The sequence below is a fragment of the Chrysemys picta genome, chromosome 6 (genome assembly GCF_011386835.1).
Source record: "Chrysemys picta bellii isolate R12L10 chromosome 6, ASM1138683v2, whole genome shotgun sequence".
Classification (NCBI taxonomy): Eukaryota; Metazoa; Chordata; order Testudines; family Emydidae; genus Chrysemys; species Chrysemys picta.
Genome location: NC_088796.1, coordinates 60440590 through 60462553, shown reverse-complemented (window position 1 = coordinate 60462553; position 21964 = coordinate 60440590). Strand labels below are relative to the sequence as shown.

Here is a 21964-nt window from a genome sequence, read left to right as displayed (position 1 = left end):
TATTGAGGCAATATGATATTTTCTGTCTTATTATCTATCCCTTTCCTAATTATTCCCAATATTCTGTTAGCTTTTTTGACTGCCGCTGCACATTGAGTGGTGTTGAATGTGGCCCACAATTTGTATCTTTTTTTGTAACTGTGAGGTTTTTTTCTGCATATTTCAGTACAACTCTTGCAAATCACCACTGTTCTCTTTAGAATGACAGGCTTTTCCATTATTTGTCATGAAGACAGCATAAGGCTAATCCATGGATTCTTGGCAAAATTGTCACAATTAGAGCTGGTTGAAAACTTAACATCAAATCTTTTTGATGAAAATTTACCCTCTTTTCAAAAGAGAACTCAGAAAATGTGTTTTGATTGAAACATTCCAGTTTTCAATGAAAAAACCAAAACCCATTCTGGTATTTGTTAGAAAAATTGGAGATTTCCATGAATATTTTTGTGGAAAATATGGAAGTTTTTATTTCATTGCCAATTTTTTTGCAGAAACTCCTTATGATTTTGTAACCTGCTCTAGCAGCAGTTGCAGCAAGGGAAGGAGAGGATTGTCTCTCAATTCTGTTACCCTGTCATCCCACCCACTCTGCATCTTCTTCTCCTTTCTCAAGTCTGCCCAGGGAAGCTCTGATTAAAACTGGTGAGAGGCACAAGATATCTGGATCTCACAGCTGTCATGCTCCCAGCATTCCATGTTTAAGCAGCTTTCCCCCCTAAAGCAGAGCACTGTAGATAAGTAGTGGCATAAAGAGAAGGAAATACCCCTATCCAACAGCATTCTCCCTATAGCCTGTACCAGCATCCATCCCCATCCAGTCCTTTCACTAACTCTGCCAGTATGTTCTAGCACCAGACCCCAAACCAACCACAGTTTCTTCTCATGATCCCAGATGACTGTGGGATATGAACACAATTTATTGTGGGTTTGGGTAATAAGAAATGGTGGCTGGCATGGAGGTCCCAGATGGAGAAAGTCTGAGAGCCCTTGATCTAATCTGCCTTATTGGATCTGGTGTAGTTGTTAAAGAAATCAGTAAAGAAGAGACAGCAGTCTGCATTATATGGTAGCTATTACAAGGTATTCAAGGGCTATTTTATTGTGTATCGCATAGTCAAATGGAATTATTATTTCTGTGCCTAAGGCATTCATCCCTGTACCATCTAGCTGGCAATTTGATTTTGTCATTCTCTTTCAAAGGTTATTTCTGAAGTAAACAATGCTAACATTCCTTTAGAGCTGGGGATTCTCTGTGAGGGAATTGTTCCAAACCTGGTCAACTTCCACCCTTGAAAAATTCTATCCCCTGACACTGGTAAAAGTTAGCTGTGCTATAGGCAAATTCAGCCTTTGTCTAAATGGGTACAAGTTCATAGAGTTAAATAAAAGGAGATGGGCCAGGGTGGAATATGATCCTCTAGAGCAGGGGTAGGCAACCTATGGCACGCGTGCCAAAGGCGGCACGCGAGCTGATTTTCAGTGGCACTCACACTGCCCGAGTCCTGGCCACCGGTCCGGGGAGCTCTGCAGTTTAATTTAATTTTAAATGAAGCATCTTAAACATTTTAAAAACCTTATTTACTTTACATACAACAATAGTTTAGTTATATATTATAGACTTATAGAAAGAGACCTTCTAAAAACGTTAAAATGGATTACTGGCACGCAAAACCTTAAATTAGAGTGAATAAATGAAGACTCGGCACACCACTTCTGAAAGGTTACCGACCCCTAGAGTGTTTCTGTTAAGCAAAGTGAAAAGTTTGCTGTGGTTCTCTCCATTTGGACCAGGCAGGTGGCAAAGTAAGACTTAGTAAAGTGGCTAGTTCAAGAAAGAAAGGAGAAGGGGGCAGCTCTGCTTACACAGGAAAAAAATGTGGACTTGGGAGGGCAATCAATAAATGCAAGGCATTAACTGATGCTCTCCCAAGCACCCTTCAGCAATGCCACTGCTGTACAGTAACTCCACCACCAAAGAACTCTGAAGACAGAGAGGCACAAACACAATTCTGCTCTTGGTGGCCAGATGGCCTCCTTATAGAGTCAATGGAAGAGAACAATGTACGTTCTATAAGTTCAACTCCAACTGCTTTGAATTGTTTCGGGGGTTAACAAAATAGCTTTGTACATTGTTGGCACAGCTTTCTGAAAGTGTTTGCAGAACTTTCAATGCACAATACTGTCCTTTAAAAATGGTGGCCGGTTTCTCAGCTATGGGCCTGGTTCTCAACAATTTAACTGATATAGTGCCTGTTGCCAGGATTGCTAGATGCACTGAATACAAACACACTTAAATTAGACAAGCCACCTTCAGATGATGACACTCAGGCTACCACCTCGTTGGCTATACCTATATGCTGTTAAAATTTTCCCTGTCTGTTTGGACTGCATGTTAAGCAAACAACCCAAATTAATTGCTCCACCACCTTTTTAAAGGGTACAGAGCTGGCTCAACTTCACTGCCTGGTGCAGAGGAATGGAAGGGTCATGGCTCCACCCTCATCCCACCAGAGGCTGCAAATGTGGCTGTCTCTCCCACAGGAATGATAAGTGCTTTCTCTCCCCAGTCGCCTATGCACGGACAACCACATCCTGTCTGGTCCTAACAATTAAAAATAATTCCCAGATCATAAAAGAACATGAATCAAAACTAAACGAAAGCAAGCAAATGCTAAACAAAAAGTAAATGGGCCTTGATCAGTGCAGCACATCTATTTCTCTAGGCTTTTTTTATGGCACTCAGCACAAAGTATTTGATTACTTCATAAATACCAATGGCCTGAACCCCACAGCAAACTGGTGTAATTAATATTATTATCATTTAATAGATGGGGAAACAGTCAATGAGAGGTTAAGTGTTTTGCCTAATGTCATATGAACTCCATGCAAATCTTGCACTGAGAACTGTGATCTCCCATGCATTAACCACAAGACTATTCTTTCCGTCAAGGCTTGGTCCCTGGAGGAACCTCATAATGTGACCTCATTATGGATTGCAGATCTGTTTCAGAGGATTTGGAAAGAGGTTCTGATTCCTTCCACTAATTCGCTGCCTGTGTTTACTAAGTCTACACACTAAATTTGACTAAATTTGAACACACTGTCTCACTGATACAATAGTTTCTTATTCCAGTTTGGAAAATGGAAGCCTTTGCTAAAAATTACTAAACATTTGCATTCCCAAGCACTGATGCTTCCCCACAATATTGTTTCCTTCACCATTTCTCAGTGCAGCAGCTACTGAAATCTATTTATGAAATAAGTGGGTCATGCCTGAATTGTAGAGTCCCAGGCTGGTTCCCTGAATCAAAAAGATTATAATGTGGTACTATAGCCGCTTGTATAATAACAGAAAAACTAAATTGAGCTACATTCCTGTTCTGAAAAGAGTTTGTTTACAATAACTCTGTGGGGAGGTGTACAATTCAAAAGGATGGTCAGAAAAGCAGCATCGCTGCAGCTCAAATATGTAAAGTTTGGCTAGTCAAGATAATGACAAATCATTTTTTCCTTTTATCTGTTAGATTCATTATCAGACTGAGTCACTTATTGAGGATTGCTATCTATAGTGCTCATCCATTTGCTTAAATAGTCACTATAGTAACACAAGTATTTTATTTTTAGTGGTAATTCAACAAGTCTACGTCAAGATTTGGAAACAGTTTTTGATTGAATTGGATGAAATTTTGCTTTTTAGCAATTTTGAAATATTTTTACACAGATGTTTGAAAATCAGAACATTCAACCCAGTATACTCCCACTCCCCCCTTTTTTGTCATCTATCTAAAAATATGAAAAAATTATTAGGGAAATTTTAGCGGGGAGGATTTTTGTGAGGAAGAAGAAAGCCTACTTTCTTATGTTAAAAGGGTGCTAGGCCAACTCTCTTTAAAAGTGACCTGGGGGGAAAAGTGTAGTGTGTGGTCTTGTGCTTTTTGTCTGCTTTCTGGTGTTTAAAAAAAGAACAAGTGTGGGTGAGTGTGTGTGTGTGTGCGGGGGGGGGGCAGGTTTGGAGAAGGTAACAGAGGTTCTGCTTGTTTTGCATATTAAAAATTCATTTCTGATCTACCTTGAAATGCTCTCAAGTGACTGGAAAATTAGTGAATTTATCAGAATGGTCAAGAGGCTGAAAGCTGAGCATTTCAGAAGGGGAAGGGATTTTTAAAGTCAAACTAGGATGTGTGTGTTGTTAACACATATTTAACTCTAATGATCAATGAACATTGTAGGGAAAGGACATATTTATAAAGTTTTCAGTTAAGGTCTGAGAGCTCAAAATTAGGCCTCCAAGAGATACTCCAGCAAAACTTTCTCAATAGTTCTAATATTAAAAGACTTGCAGATTTTTTTTTAAAATAACATTTCTTTCAGGCATACTGTTGCCACTATACACAAGCAAAACCATATCTTTAAACATATTTGTGGGTCTCTTTTAAGTAGCACATGATCATTCTTCCAAATTGGAGCCTGAGCCTCTTCCAGCTGCAGCCAAAGGGAGTTTATGACAAATGTTGTGAGAAAAATCAAAAATCTCACCTCACAGGAAATTCCTATATTTCAACATTTGTTTTCACCTTGAATCAGGCTGAAAAGTTGAAATGTCAAAATGTTTTAAGCAGCAAAAAGTTCTGAAAACTTTCAGTTCAGAAATGTTGTACTGGCTGGGTATGTTAAACTGAAAAGCAATGGTTTGTTTTGAGTCAGTTCAACACTGAACTTCATCTGTCAGTGGCACCGGGATGCTTCATGGGAATTGTAGTTTGTTCTCAGGCTCTCTGGCCAGATATCCCCCATGATGTACCAAGCAACTCAGTCAGAAGAGAGACCATGATGCATTAGGAGAGATATAGTTCTGCCCTGGAGCCCAGCGAATAGGAAAGAATGGGGACAGGAATCTCTCAAATTCATCTGCCAAGAGGCATTGTGGCACCACCGGCACATGCAGTTTAATGTTGAACTGACTATAAACGAAATGTTTGGTTCTGTTCAACAAACTGAAATGTTTGATTTGGATCAATCCTACCCAAAACAAAATACTTCATTTAGATTTTCCCAATGGAAAACTGAAAAAATTGGGGAAAATCTAAATCTTCTCCCAGAAAACTTCAGTTTTGCAGAAAGCACATTTTCTGCCAAAAAATCATGGTGATGGAAAATTCCCCGCCAACTCTAGTTTTGACATTAGCTTCAACGGGAGCCCTCATAAAGAAGAAATGACTTCTTTTTTAGTCCCAAACCTGTCTGCCCCCAACTTCTGTTGTAGTTAAAGCACAAACAGGATTGTAGTCACCAGTCCATACAAGTGGATTGCATTGATTTCTAAATGGAGCTGCAATACACCTTCTGTGCACATTCTCAGATAAACCACTTACATACATAACAGTGTAACATAGTTCAGAAATATGCAATGTAATAGCAGCAGAATGTGTGTTAGATTATTACTCTGTGACAAATTACAATGAAGACTGACCTTGTCAGAATAGCAATATACTTTCTTCTGTACAAAATGATAAATAATGGCTATTTGCTCAAGCAGTTTCCTGGGAGCAACAGGGAGGGTCAGCTCAGCTGGAATAAGCCATTCCTAATTAAAACAATATATACATTGGCTGCTGATGTTTTTGACACCAAAAATATACAAAAAATGTACTCTGAAGTCCAACAGGCAGAAGCGGGAGCTACAGCCAACTTTTTCTCTTGTGATTTCTCCTTTCTCATTGTTTATCAGTTATGACTATGAGACGTCAGCAAGATGCAAAGCAGAGACCAAGAAGAAATCCCATGAGAAATGAAAGTGACAAGCACGGAAATAACTTCATAAGTCATACCACCCCCCAGGATAATCTGAAAGACACACAGCCTCTTTGGTACAGAGGGACAGCACCCTCAGTGATTCCCCTCCTTTCCATCCATGGCATGCCCAGCTAGCTCCACCATGGGTCCACTGCCGTTAGCCTCCCTTCATTTTGACTTGCAACCCCAGTTTGGCCACCAACCACTACTTGACCTTGGGGATGTCAATTAATCCCTAAATCCCTCCATTTACCCATCTATAAAATGGTTGCAATTCTTGCCTAGGCCATAGTCCTAATCCCTCCGCTCCACACCAGTCAGTAAAGCTTTCCCTGAATTGGGGTTGCAGAGAAAGAGGGCACACTCCATCCTATCAGGGTAGCACAGTGGCCATGATCTGCATGTACTCCTGGAGGTGATGTGCATTTTTGCATCACTTCTTGCTTTTGATTATCTTCCCTGTTTAGCGGTAGTGACAGCATTTTACTGTGTGGGTTACCTTTGTAGAAGTTGTAGGTTTTGAGTAGGGATTAAATTAAGGGAAGATTGGTGCCTGGTATGCTGAGATGTAGGGAGAAGTTCTGGATGTAGGGAACAGCATGGGCTAAGGCCAAGGGTGGGATGAGAGCAAAGGAGATGTGAGAAGCCCATTATAAGGGCCTGATCAAAGCCCATTAAGTCAATGAACTCTTTCCAGTGACTCCAGTGGACTTTGGACAAGGCCTTAAAATACCAGAAATTTTATGATAAAATCTGTTCTTAAGACTTCCAGCCCAGCTTGGGATTCAGATGAAGCGGGATATAAGAATCTCAATTCCGAGAGCTTATTCAAACCTTGGTTTGCAGTATTGTTGTAGCTGTGTTGGTCCCAGGATATTAGAGAGCCAAGGTGAGTGAGGTAATAACTTTTATTGGAACAACTTTTGTTGTTGAAAGAGACAAGCTCTGGAGTTTACACAGAGCTCTTCTTCAGGGCTCACCCACCTTGTCTATTCAAACCTTTGTCATGTACCCATTGACTGTATTGATAATATAACACTTCCAGCAGAAGAGAAAGGGCTTTGTACATAAATTACAGCGCAACTCAACAGCCTTCAATGAGTGTAGCAAACTGTTTGAAACACTTTCCATTTAAAGGCAAATGAAACAACTGATCAAGGTACAGTTGGCTCTATATATTTACTCAGGCAAAGCCTCCCACTGGCATCCACTGGAGTAACAGCCACCAGATCGTGCCTTTATTAAGTATATCAGTCTCCAGAATGAAAGGATTGTTTAAAATAAGTCAGTATAAACCTGCCAACTTTTGCTAACAATTGTTTCATAATTAGATTTATTTTCCTGGACTTTGCACCATCACAAATAGACATCCATAGGTCAATTGATAATATTTTCTCTTTGCAAAAGAAATAGAAAAAGATGTTCCTCCTTTTGAAGTTGCAATGGAAGTGACTTTTTCTTCAATGAGGCTTAAAGCCCCATTTCAAAGCAGAATATGATGGCATAATATTTTCTTTTTCCTTGCAATCTACAAAGTGATTAAAAAAGAGGAGGCTCTGAACAGCATGAGACTGGTGGATAAAGTGCCTGTGAGAGCTCCACTCTCCATATCAGCATTGTGTTCAACACTTCCTTGTCCACTGATTCAACAAGATCAGTTTCTCTGTACACAAAGGTACAGAAACACAGCATGGATATGGAATAAGCAAGGTAATAAGGCAAAGAAAGAGCATTTTCACAGCTGCCCATCTAAATGAAATGGTTAGCTTTTACTTCCCATAATTTTAGTCTGGGGGAGAAACTAAAACACAAATGTTTTTCAAGATAAATAATTGTTTTTGTTTGCTTGTTTTTATCCTGAACTCTAAGGAGGAGCCAAATAATGCTTCCTTAAACATATATACAACAAACTAAGTCATTCACTGGTGTTTTGCTAAGATTAAGCTTTTTTTAAAACTTAAACTGTTGCAAAAAACAAGATTTTGTTGCATAATATCTTCAGTATTCAGTAATACATACCAATGCTAACAAATTCTTGTGATTAAAAATGCTCTATCAAATAAATAATAATAATACATAATGTGTTCGGAATCCTAAAGCTAGGATAAGTTTTTAAAAAAAGTTTAGCTTTAACATTTTCACTGGCATCTTTGCTCTGAATAGAAGCAAGCGTCTCACCACCATGGGGACAATGGGGAAAAGCTTTGAGAAGAATAATCAGAGCCACTTCTAGGGATGTGCAAACTATGAAATGTAACTATGTGTGCAGCGTAGCACTGAGGCTAGACCAATAAAGTAAATATTTTATTTTTTATATGTGAAGATAGGTGTGAGAAGGGTGGGCAATTTGGGGCTAGATAGGTGACCAACAGGGGTCTGATGGGGTGCCTGGCCCTTCACTGCTGGGAAAGTGGATGGAGAAGGGTTAAAGAAACTGATGACCCATTGGTAAGTCTTACAGAATCCATGGAGCCATCCAGTCAATATCCCTGCCAGGGGATTGTCCCCTAGAGAACATCTAATATTATGTTGTCCTTCCTCTAAAAATTTCAGCCCCGCACAAGAAACAGTATTCAGGAAGTGCTCTTGTTCTACAAGAGTTAGGCCTGGAATTTATAGCAAAGCATGTTTTCCTTCTAAAACTACATTTTAACTCTCCCACGGAACATTGAAAGGCCACACTGTTTTGCAACATGCCACATACATTTTTTAATATATTTTGTCTGGGCAGATCAAAGACAATAAGATTGTCATTCTCCTCAGCAGACATTAATGATGCTGTAGCCCAAGCTGGCTCCACACATGCTGCCAGTGACCTCCATCAGGCCTCCCTGAGAATGAACTGCTTATTTACCATGTTATCTTAGAAGAGAAATTAAGATGAACAAGGTGGAAAGAGAAGTTTCCACATACTCTCTCTCTCTTGCTAGGGCTGCGTCTATGCCGAAGACTGGATTCAAGCCCCTGTGGTGGCCCTTTTATGCCACTCTAGTATGCCACAATGGTCCATAAGGGAGAATTTCCCAAGTGCAGGGGACAGCATAGGGCTGGTATATGTGCCCCTACAGTGTATCTTTCCCTATTCTTTAGGTTTCCCCCAGTAAGTCCCAACATAGGGGCATGTTGGAGCTAGGGTGGGAGATAAGCAGAGCTCTCTCTTCTCTGGCTATTCTGGGCTGCAGGTCCATAGGAATCCCAACTAACTAACTGTACCCAGGATGCTGCTTTGTCCCCCAGAGCAACCCAAAATCACAATGTTGCCAACTTTTGTGATTTCATTAGTCCTGTGATAATTGGTGTTTATCTTAAGCCCCAGATCCTGCAGTCCAATTACTTCAGGAGAAGTGCTATTATCCCCATTTTAAAGATGGGGAATTGAGGCACAGAGAGATTAAGTAACTTGCCTAAAGTCACAGAGGCAGAGTAAGAAATTGAACTGAGGTCTTCCCCAAGCCCCAAGGTAGTGCCGTAACCTCTGGACCATCCCTCCTCCGAGAAGTTTTTCTTTAATATTTCCCACTTGGTGCCATGACCAGTTCAGCTCCACTAGTGGTAGCAGTAAAGCAGACAGAACTCTAGACGGTTGCTGGCACTTTAAGCACCTTCTCTGAGCAGGACTGGACAATACAGTGCATAAAACTCTCACGATTGACTAGAGCCCTGTCTATACTAGACTACTACCATTGCTGCCACTAGTGAGCTGGATCAGTGATAGCAACAATGTTATAAAGAAAAATCTTAGCATAGACAAGGCCTTGGGACCTGATTCTCCTCTCATCCCCAGGAGTAACAATCAAAATAACTCATCACACTAGAAAATATTAGTAGAAAACTAGTACAAGTGATACGGATATTAAGCCCTTGTGTTTTATTGTTTAAAACCATCCTAGGAAACCTGTGTTAGATGGAAGGTATTGAACTGCCAGGAGCATGTTGCTTGCAATCATTAGTTACACAGAATGAGCTAGCTAAAGCAAAATGCATCACAACTTAATTACTTAATTATTCCAGATTTCTCCATCCGGTAACCATTTTATCTGTAAAATATTTATTGACTTAAAAATATCTGGCAAATTTTAATTAGTCAGTGCACCGAAACATTCTTTGTTCAAGAGGCCAGTTCTGCCTTGACATGTTCAGAGGGGAAGAAAAAAAACAAGCTCTATAGAGAGGATTCATGTTCAGACATAGCCTTTGCCGTACCATAATACTTCTTTTTCTCACCCTTAGTATTCTACTTACCCAGCCAACATAATGCATTTGCAGCAGGCACTTTACGTTTATCAATATTAATTGTAACTGTACAGTGAAGAATACAACTGCTGCATTAGCAGCTGTTTTCTACATCATTAGATATGTTATCAGTTCATGCTCAGAATGTTGAGCTGCACCTTGATTAGCGTGTGAGTAATACTTGCGCTTTAATGTTGCATCTGTTTTTAATGAAACTTTAAAGGCAATTAGTGACTCAGTGTGTCAATGAATAGGCTTTATACATCTGAAGTTGAGTTAAAATCTTGCCTATAGTGTAATAAATGAAAGGGGGTTAATAGCCCCCATTCAGTCATCAGTTATCTCCATTATCCTGTGAATTATCTTCGCAAATTTTTCTGCAGCTTCAGTGATCCGGTTCTTTAAAAATCCAAGATCAGAACATGTTCCAGGCAGCAACAACATCTGCTGCAGCAATGAGCCATTTGTTCACTGACTTCAATATGCCTCATCACAGCATATTGTGCAGCATTGTTGCTGCCAAAGGGTTTAAAGGTAATAACTCAGTTAAACTAAGAGTATATGAAGGAAAATGATAGAAAAGCAAAACCTAGCATTGAACTATAGAATAAAGAGTACCAGAAAACTTTTCCATGGTGGAAAATTGAAGTCACCTCTGCCCAGATCACCTTTGGCTTTCATTATTATTCTGTGTAAACAAACAATTCTCTAATGGGGAATATGCACTGAACCATTCCAAATACATCAGGCTCATTGGAACATAGAACTATTTCAAGACCTGTGGCTAGGTGGATGACTTGCAAAGCCACTACTGGAAGGTTAAATGATTTGGAGAAAATCCCATAGAAAAGGTATCATTTTTAGGATACCAAAACCATTTTTATTCTCTGAAAACGCACCCATGATGACTTAAGCCCTTATCCTGCAACTGTATCCACACAAGCAGCCCCATTCGCCTATGCAGAGGTCTAAATCAACAGTGATGTGTACGAGCAGACTCCTATTGCAGAGCCCTATTGATTTTGCACAGGCTGTTCCAAAGCAATTTTAGGATCAGGACTTATTATGCCATCTTTGATTTTTTCCCTCTTAATAGCAAGCTGTACAGGATTTTTTACATGCGGGACTTGTGTCCTTTCTTTGCTTCTTTTTCTGATGGCTAAGAAAGTCCCGGGAGGTAGGTGTTATTTTGTTGTTTTTACTGTGATTTTTTTTTTTAATCTTTAGGAATACCAGGAATGGAAAATCTAACCTTCCCTGGTTAAGGGATGTTGGCCCTTTAACAAAGACTTCCTTTACTGAAAATGTAAATAAGTCACTGAAGGTAAATTTATATTAAGAAAAGCAAACAAAATACAAAGTTTAAAATAGTAATAATGTAAATAATATTAAGATTCTGTATTTCCAATATTTGCAGGACAAACATTTTATTGTGAAATCTGGATACAAAACAGCTCTACCTAGACCTTTAATCATATTTGAGGAGTTGACCCAGGAGCAAGCTGGAACAAAAGGTTTAATTTCTAAGATATATACAATTTTGAGTGAAAAAGATGTTGATAAGAAAACAGCCCAGATGAAAATATGGAGATGGATTTGTACAAAGAAATTGATCTGGATGAATGGATCTCTGTATGGGAAAGGGGCTATACATCTTCAATTTGTGTATCAGGGGTTCTCAAACTGGGGGTCGGGACCCCTCAGGGGATCGCGAGGTTATTACATAGGGGGTCGCGAGCTGCCCCAAACCCTGCTTTGCCTCCAGCATTTATACTGGTGTTAAATATATTTAAAAGTGTTTTTAATTTATAAGGGGGGTTGCACTCAAAGACTTGCTATGTGAAAGGGGTCAACAGTTAAAAAGTTTGAGAGCCAATAAAGAAAATGTTTATAAATTAGTGTATAGATGGCATTTGACTCCAGTCAAGATCCATCATATTTTTGCTACTAAGGAGGCACTTTGTAGAAGGGGTTTCTGGGAAAGCAGAACATACTCACAAATGTGGTGGTTGTGTCCACGAATTGGATGGTTTAGGAGGAAATTATTGAAGAAATTTGTCTTATAACAAACTGCTAGCTTCCCAGAGATCCCTTGACCTACTTACTTAATGCTCCAGTAAAAGATCTACATTTTAAACAAAATGAGAAATTAATTTCTTTTTTATTGTGAGTTGCAAGACTTCATATTGCACATAAATGGAAAAATTGACTTCTCTTATGGAATGGCTTGTTGCTGAAGCAGACGGAAAAGCTTTCACACCAAGTATATACACACAAGGTGCACCAAAAAGAGAATAGGTATTTAGAAATTTGCTCATCCTTTTTAGTGCAGTCAGAGGAGGAGGTCTCCCAGCCAGCAAGCCAGAATCTTTAGCCAGGTTCTTTGAATATTAACCTGAGCCCTAATAAGTAATAAGTAATGTACAATGTAGTATAATAACCATTTATTGTAAAATTGCCTTAATAATTTAAAAACAAAACAAAAAATTAGTATCTAAAAATCCCTTGCCTTCTAGAATGTTCAGCTTTCATTCTCCTCACTCTTGGGATGGCACCATTACACCACTTCTTCTACTTTTGTAGTCTTCCAGCCTAGACAGGCCTGAATTTCTAATGTAAAAACATACAAACAAAAAACCCAAGCAGAAACTTTTTTTAATATAAGAAGCAAAAATTAAAGAGGGCCCTGGCCCAATTATTTTTCCTTTGCAGGTCATCTTTAAGGTGTTTATGGTGTAACTTTGAGCTGATGCCAGCAAGAGATTGACATGGATGAGAATCCTGTACTCAGTCATCCATTTTAATCTCTCCCTGGCTTGCCAGAACAGAGCGTGCAGGATAGTGAGGGGATGAAATATTGTGTGTGTTCACATGCATACACTTGCACACAGACTTCTGCCATGTGCAACCGTAATCAGAGCCAGCTCAGCATCCTGGTTTAATTTTGGGGTTTTTTCCTAACTTATCCCATGGCTTATTAAGACTGTTCCAGATCTTCTTGCCTTGGGGGTTGGCTGGAATTCTTGTGTATCAGGATTTTTTTATGTTCTATCACTTTGAAATTGTCAGTCCTTACAGCATCCCTCCAAACAGCACCTACATACTATTGGTATTGGAATTTATAGTGTACCTAAGAGATTTTAAAAAATAAAACAACACAACGGATAAATATTGGGCAAAGGAAAAATGGTACAGAAAACATTGCAAAGAAATAAATCATAAAAACAAGAGAAGACACCGAAAATTAAAGGAAGAATACAGCAAGAACAATAAGCAAGACAGAATTTTAAAAATCGACACATTCTAATGCAGTCCAAATCTTGGATTAAAGAAGTACACAGTAGTTTGGGGTTCCAACCTCACCCGAGTTTCCCTACAGTCAGACAATCAGTGCTTATGGAATATATTATAAATTATAAACATTTAGGCCATGATTGAGCCTCCCTGTTGAGGACAGCACTTAAGATGTCCTGAATAGGGCTAGACTTAAGCATGTGCTTTAGTACTTCCCTGAAGCAGGGCCTTACAGAATACTCTAAATATATGTAGTGCTCGCCAATCTGTACCAAACATCAAACAGATAACAGGTCCCTGTCCTTGAATTTTTCAGCTTGACATTGAAATTGAAATTTCAAGCTTGAATTTCTCAGTGCTGCAACTGCATGCATATCCCTGACATCACCTCTGTGCATGGAGATTGGCTCCATATTTGAGGAATTTGGATCCATTTTATGATAGATGCTATATGACCAAAATGTCTTGCAGTATCTCCCAGGATTGGAAGAACAGATCGTTGTTGCTTTTCCTTGAAAGTAATGTTTGGATTTTTTGTTTTTTTATATCCGTAGATGCTAGTTCCACTTAGCAATTGGGTGAAACTTTGGATCTTTTTAGTTGTTGGCACCCTTCTCTTGTATAACCTAGGGACTGTGAAAGCACTCTTTTTGAGATCAGATTGTAGTCAGTTGTCCTCATCTAACCCAAACAGGAATAGTTTTGCTGAAATTATCATTAAGTAGGTGGGTTTTTATGATGAAATCTAAAAAGCAAGGTTGTAGCACAAACCACAGCCTAAGGAAAGCCACAAACGTCAGAGTGTTTGACTTATTTGTAAATGCTTGTCTAAACTGGGAGCACAAACACTAGACCTAAAGAAGTTATCTGCTGCTCCTTGGGACCATCCTGTGCTGCTTTCACTGTCATTTTACAGTTAGGGAAACCCAGGCAAGTGGAGGTGAAATGACTGCCTAAGGCCACCCATCAGGCCAGTGGCATAGCCAGGACTAGAAGCTAGCCTCCTGAGTCCTACCGTAGGGACCTAGTCATCAGGGCCACGCTGCATCCTGGAACTATCTAGTGCTGCTGCCAGGCTCAGCATTGTTTTAGTAGTGACACTCTGAATGGGGAATTTCATGATGGTAAGTGCCCTCAGAGCACCACATTTGATTTTAGTTTTCACAATTACTGACAATCTCAGTGGTCCAAAGTCATTAGTTGCTGACAGCTGTAGCTTTGACTTGCTGATCATCTGCAACAGTGAATTCCACAAGCTGATTAACCACTTTCTGATGTATTTTTAAAAATGTGTTCTTTACCTGCCACTCGCTACATATATTTTGTCTCTTGTTTTCGTTTAAAAACTGGGAAAAAACACCACGCTCTCCTTGTGCTGGGAGATCCTCCTTTCACTTTGCCCTTATGGAGAAGTTTATCCAATTATTGCAGCTGGGTGTGGTACAGCATGACTGCTGAGTTGAGGCCACTTGAAGCAGTCAGTTACAACTGGACAGGTGAATCAGGTTAGATAAATAAGACTCACCACACCACACCACACACACACACTTTTGCTCCAAGCTCAAACAAGAACCAAAGCTTTTTGTATGTTTAGGAAAAGTTTGGTTAAATCTTTCCTTTGTGTTTATATTGGTGTGTGTTTGTGCTTCTCAATTCTAGCCAAGACAAAAAACTAAAGGCTGAAATGCTGCATGAAAAGTTGTTTTCTTGGTATTTGGGGCCCAGTCAGTTGTCGGACAATACCAGCAATCTCATGAGCCTGTTCTTGTGAGCTTTCTGACTCAATTTACAGTCCCAAAAGGTTTAACTAGTGGCGGTTGTTAGTCATTTGTTCTGTGATACTGCCTAAAGGCAGTAATTGAGTTGGGACCCTGTTAAGCGAAGGTCTGTACAGAAATAATATTGCCATCTGCAGGCATTTAAAAATAATGAGTCAGGTTCCCAAAAATCATGAGATTGCCTTGAAAATCAGGAGATGTTTTTAACAAATAATAAAACTTCCCCTGTGGTTGTTAAGTCTTTAGAGTACCCTGGGGTCACATTTTCAAGCTTTTCTCTGCAATGAGGATGGCCACTAACTTACTTTTCTTTTGTAACAAAAACTGAGTTTCTCACTTAATCGCTTATCTCCAGGAGCTAGAGCTTTAAGAAAAACACCAGTTATCATGTCGGTCACCATCTCAACACCAATGCTGGGCCATAAAGCCGTTACCAGTTGATGGCTATTTGGTGTCAAATATGAAATAAGTTTGATCTCAGCCACGCAAAACAGCTATAGCAAGGCTAAGAAGATGCAGCATTGTCTTACTTATTGTGTTCCTAACTGCTTTACTTTGAAAAAGGGAACAGCCACAATATTTCACTTCAATTTGTCTCATCTATTGAAATGGAAAGATAGATTCAGCCACAGCTGCTTACATACACTTTACCAAGACAATTCCCCCTGGGAATTAAAATTCACTGTTCCAGATATGTTGTGTGCTTTGCTGCAACACTGGATTTACCAAAGTGAATCATACCATTGATCCATCATTGAATTTTGCATCGTGCTTCCAGAAGTGGCCAATACGTACTTGACACTTTATGGGGCAGCAGAACAAGGTGGTTTCCTCTGCCTTCCCCCAGTTGTTCAATGTCAACCCTAGGAGATGGCAGGGGGAATTCCTTCCTGTAGGTGATCATCTGATGCTCTGAATCATGAGTTTTGATAACTATGTTTAACATACTGATGACCCATATGGTTTCATGATGTTCTGACTAGAACTTATTTTTAAAATAAAATGGATCTTCGATTTTTAAAATCACTCTCAGTAGATGACATAACAGTCCCAGTATTTGTTCACTGCATTTTCATTGTGGAGTGCGCAGCATAGGTTGAACACTGCAAACTCCATATGACATGATACCTAATCTTTTCTGTTGGCAGATTTCTACAGCCCTTGAGTTAGTAAACAACTGACAGGAAAAGACCAACAGTCTGATAATGGTGCAATATAGTTTTTATCCTATAGTATGCTGCTTGACTTGGGGACAGATGTGGGAGAGGAGAAGAAAGAGGAACACTGATAAGTTGATTTAACTTGCAGAAGTTGCTATGCTCCAGCTGAAACACAGTACTGTGCAAACCATGACTCAGCAAATGTTCTTGAACTGGATAAATGACTCAGCAATCCACACCCGTGCAAAATTCAGAACAGACCCACTGCTTGGTTTGTTCAACAGATAATTATGTTATTTTCAGTTTCAAAACCACAGTTTTAGCAGCTGCCCTGAGTCCCACCTGTGGTCACTAGCATTTATAGCTAAAATAATTATCTGCCAAGACAGCAGGGTTATTTTCCTATTTCCCCAGTTTCAGGTTTGTTTAAAGATTTTTTTCACAGTGATGTCATACACAACAAAGCAGATTGTTTTCTGACGAAGTGTTTTGCCACCTTCACTTGATGGAGAAAGACTGGAGACAAGCATTCTGAAAGTATGGCTGGTCACAATTTTAGAGTTTGTATTTGGTGTTTTTGTCAATCTTGGCCAAACAAAGATATTTTGCATAAGAAGGGGAGACCATGTAAAAGGGGATCTTTCAACACCTGTTCCTGGAATTAGAATTCTAGGAATGGAGAGCAAGAGATATGACTAACTTATTACACTGTGGATCTTGGAAAAAACAAACCGAACCTCAGTGAGACAGCTCACTTCCTCTCTCTTCTAACTTAAAACCAAAAATCTTTCTGAATGATAATGTGTAGATCTGTCTATGGGCTAGTGAGTAGGGCAGCAGACTGTGTGGTCTTCTTAGTGTATGTGCAATGTGTCTTAGGTAGCACGTGACCAGGATTCATCACTCAATTTGGCCCGCTGATTGGATCACTAGCTTTCCCAGCTTGGCTCAGGTACAGATGGGGAGTGCAACATGAACGTTGATCCATGCAAATTTAGCCAAGTCACTTCACCTCTCTGTCCCATCCCACTGTTTGTCTGTTAGACTGAAAACTCTTTGGGGAAGGAACTGTCTATTAGTATGTTGTGTTTGATCAGCAGCTCTGCTCTCAATTGGGGCCTCCAGGTGCAATTGTAAACAGTGTTGCCAACTTCACAATTAAATCCCATTCTCAATCTCTTAAGTAGTCCTGTATTATCAATCTAGGTTTCTGTACTGCACTTATCTCTGTGGTATCCAATAACCTCCCCCCTCTCTTTTATAAGATAATATTTGTGTCCTCTTTTTATATATAAAAAAAATCAGCTAATTGAATAATCTATAACATCTGGAAATTCTTCAGTGGTGGTTTATAACAAATAACCAGTCAGCAGCAGGGAACAATTTCTGCATCAATGTTTGGAATGTAATGGGCACTGATGGTTAAATGAAAGAATGTTACAACTGGAACAACTGAGAGAACATCCTTTCCACATCTGTCAATTTTATTTATCTTAGACTGACTATAAAGGGGGTGAGGGTGGAGACCTTGGGCCAAATTCTGTTCTGAGTTACCGGGTGTAGTCTGATGGGCCTGTCCACCAGCTTGGGGACAAAACAGTCAGCCATGCTGAATGCTGTTTCAGCCTTCAGCGCCGGCTCTTTTATTCTTCTGCCACACAAAGAAAAATTATTGAAAAGTAACAAAAATGATAGTCCTGGACAGGCACTGCAGGGTCCTCTCCGCTCCTCCTCCAGGGTCACAGCTCTTCCTTAGCCTCAAGGGGACCACAGTCAGACCTACCCTGGTGCAGTCTTCCACTGCTGCTCAGGAAGGTGTTTCTCTTTTCTAGCACACCCTGCTCCCCCTTCCCTCCTTACAAAGCTGGGTCCTTAATTATACCTTCCAGCTGGGACTCAGAGTCAATCATTAGCTGCTGCTTAGCTGGACCAGCTGGTTCCCAACACCTGCCTGTTGTGCTTAGCTTCTCCTTAGGCCAGGGCTTGCTGCTCCTGGGCTCTGCAGGCCCTTAAAGGGGCAGACCTTCCTGCTACACTGTGGTGCTAAACCACAATAACTTCTCTGAAGTCAAAGGACTCCTGTGGGATCTTGGCCAAGTCATTTAGGACTAGAGCTGGGCAGGGAAGAGGGAGAAAAATAATGAAAATTTCTCAATTCTCTCTACTTCGGGCATTATTTTCATCTTGATCTTAACTAGGCATTGGCTGCAGCTTAGGTCTCTTAACCATCTAAGACTTCATTTACACATGAAAAGTTGTGCTGTTTTAACAATATCAGTATAGTTAAAGGAGTACAACTCCCCCTCCCCCCAGGATTCCTAGCATACAGTAGAGCAGCCTCAGGTTTACTGTACTTTATGCTGGCTGCTGAATTCTGATGCCTCCTAGTCCTAAAGGATGTTCTAGCAGTCGAGGATCACTGTGGTATAAGAATACTCTGATGAGGCCTGCTTACACCTCACCATGCCTCTGACATGGGGGTGGAGGGCATCAGCCCTGCCTGGTTAGAGGGTTCTCTTATCCAGGGGAATCTTCTAGTCTCTAGGGCTGCCAAGTTAATTTGTATAACTAATTTCCATGAACACACTAGCAGGGAATTGTGCCTGAGTTCCCCAATAAGATTGTGTCCATTCCCCGCTCAGTAGCATGAGTTGGGGAAAGCTACTTGAATACTCTTCTCCCTTGTGCATCCTTCTCGGTTGAGCACAAGTGAATCCAGGAAAGACTTTGGTATTGCAAAACCTTGATCCATCAGGTTTTTGTTTTGCTGAGTTAGAGCTGATTCAAATCTGGCTTCCACTTTCTCTGAATGCCAAAGTTTGCAAGGAATGAAGTAGATAAACAGTTCCAGTTTTGGACATGCACAGTTTGTCAGGCTAAAGAGACAGCCTTGGAACCGGTTTGTCAGGTATGGAATGTGTATTTGATAAAAACTGAGTAGTATACTCATGCATCAGGTGAATAATAGCAAATATAGGAGTGAATATCATAAAAGAGACTAGGGGTATACAAGGGAGAATGAACAAACATGGGCTTGCTGAGTTTTTTTGCAAGAGGCTGCTGGCCAGATTTAGGTTTTCACAAACCAGGTGCAGTTTGGTGCAAGGTCCAGTTTATCCCAACATTCGAGGGAAGGAGTTCTTGGATAACACCAAGTAGGGGCTGTCTGCTTCATCATCAGAAGATAGTGACTCACGAACAGTGTCTTGGCTGAAGTGGAGAAGCTCAGTTTTCATTGACCTTTTCACACTAGTACAGCATATTCCTCTTGCCAAAGATAAGAGCAGGTGGCATCCAACTTCTCCATTCCTGGGTAGCTGGATGGAAATAGAGGGTGACATCCTAGGCTCTACAAGAGCACAAATGAGAGGTAAAGCAGTGCATAACATTGTTGCATATGTATGTTCTGACATCTTGGTTAGTAGAGTGCTTGTAATACATATATAGCCAATGTTGTGGCCTAATATAGGAATTAGGACTTCAGGATTGGGCTCTTACTCAGTTTTCATTCAGTCAAAATTCTGTGCTTCATTCAAGAATGATTAAAACCTGACTAAGGTCTTTGGAATTTGACTTATAGTGCACAAAAAAGGAGATACCACCAGAGGAGAGAATATCCCCCAAGCATATTTGCAGGCTGTGCAAAAGCTACTCTAAGGTCTCGTCCCATTCTTCATGGGATGCATTGGAATGAATGGGGGAACAGATGGCCATTTATGTAGCAGTTCCAAAATAGTCAAAACATTGTCTTCCTACAGTAGGATCATTTGCAAGAAAAAAGGACAAGTTCAATAATGCATGTATGCCTACCAGTACATCTCTTGTATCATAGCCCATGAGTAACCCACAGCTGCACATACCAGCCAACACAGATTAACAAACAGATTAATGCTTTAGTACTATCAAGCAAGTATGTGGCAGGCAACATCTTCTGAAATGTGCCTAAAATAGGGGGTTGGGGATGGTATATTTCCTCAAGTTCAGCCTGATTTATCTCATGTTCCAAGAGAAAGGTGCCAATCTAGTTATTTTCCCCTGATCCCTCTCTACCATCAGATTTGCACAGACCTCTCATTCTGGCACGATAGTTATCGCTGGGCAAACAAATACCTTGTGCAGAAATTTTGTATAGTGATTTCCAAAGATTTTGTATGCATTTTCTGGGGGTACCACAGGTCCTTTTCTTTTGCCCATCATTAGCCATGATCCCTTTAACATATCCCTGGCACATCTCTATTTGCACATTTTCAGATCACTGAGCTAGATGCCAGAATGTCTGACTTATGTCTGTCTGATGCTTTTCATCTTTGGGGCATATGCTTTTCTCTCCCGGGCAGGTATGCTGGTACATAGCACAGCCCAAAATTTGGTCCAGAGAGAGGAAGAAGTGAAGGTGGCCTGAGTTGCTTAGAAATTCTCTAACGGGAGATCATTTTTATATATTTAAGAAGCAAAGCAATCTTATTTGCTTTTCCATTTCAAAATTTAATTTATAATAACCCAAAAGTGCATGATGTTGAGTTAATGGAACATTGAACTTGAAATGCAAGTTTCAGTCAAAACTAGGGGCAAAAATCAGCCTTTTGTCTGAGGCAGGATGCAAAAGAGCCAGGCTGCAGACAGTCCTCCTCTGTGGAGGACATTCCAGAGCATTAGCTTCTCTACCTTTCGAAAGGGTGCAGTGTGCACAGTGCTGGCCATTGTGAAGTGGGGTGGGGCATGGCACCAGCCTTGCGCTGGCCCCTTTCAGGCAGCTGTAGCTAGAGCAAAGCCTGCACTTTCTAGCTACCTTGTGCCTGGCCCATGCACTGCATTGGAAGAGGGAAATCTCTTTGCATAGCTATCGAGGGGTTGGCTGCATAATTTTTTAAAAGCTGACTTTTTCAAGGTCTCAGACGTTGCTGTCAAAAACTGTTTTACCTTTACCCTATATAAACCTGTGTAGACGTCACATTCCTCTGAGTCTAGTCCAGTGTTTGAAAGCTGCCCTTCCTCCCATATACTTTGAATGCATCATGCAATGGCTGTGCTTGACAAAGGAGTTAGTTTTCAAAAAGTTGTTCCTTTGACAGGAACATTTTCTCGGTGCAGGGGGGAGAAATTGCGGTGTGTTCAGGGGCAGCAATGTTTGCTATGGGTGTAATGGGAAAAGCATAAGCCTAAGTACTGGGCACTGCAACAGCTGAAATATTGTACAAGAGACATACGTTAGGAGGTTGAGGCTGTCTCAGAGTCAGAGGGTTTAGCATATTCACTCTGCCTACAGGATGATCATTTTATTATACAGACTGAACCCTACATGAATGTATAATCAGTGAGCAAAATTCATGTGTGATGTAACCATATTGATTGCAATGAGGATACACCTGGTATAAAATTGGCTTTGGTGGGAGTTATGCATGCTTATAGACTGCAGGATTGGACCTTAACTGACCTAGCTGCTTTGCAGGTTTAGACTGTAGAATAATTTGATCTCAGGTCTAACATACTGCAAAAAATTTGCAGTCCCCATGTTGGAGGCACTTGACAGACAAGATATTGCCTCTCATCGGTTAGTTGCAGATGGTTATCTTGAAACTGTAACATATGTTATATGGCTTAGAAAGTTTTCAAGTACAAATTCTCAGTAATATTAATCAATCAATCTGAGTCTACCTGCCATGTCTGGCTTATAAAACCAGAGAGCAATGCATCAAAACTAATGAT

General features: G+C 40.3%; 1 long non-coding RNA gene across 3 annotated transcripts in view; it reads left to right on the top strand.

The window, feature by feature from the left end:
* The window catches only part of LOC101952186 (uncharacterized), a 48947-nt gene that overhangs the window by 10036 nt on the left and 16947 nt on the right, over positions 1-21964 (top strand). For 2 of the 3 annotated variants that reach the window (XR_010602253.1, XR_010602252.1), the window contains exons 2-3: positions 11254-11350; positions 11444-11540. This is a non-coding gene — a long non-coding RNA (uncharacterized LOC101952186). Of the gene's footprint in view, positions 1-5728; positions 7504-11253; positions 11351-11443; positions 11541-21964 lie in introns of all 3 variants that reach the window. The other variant, XR_010602254.1, reaches the window with a different exon arrangement.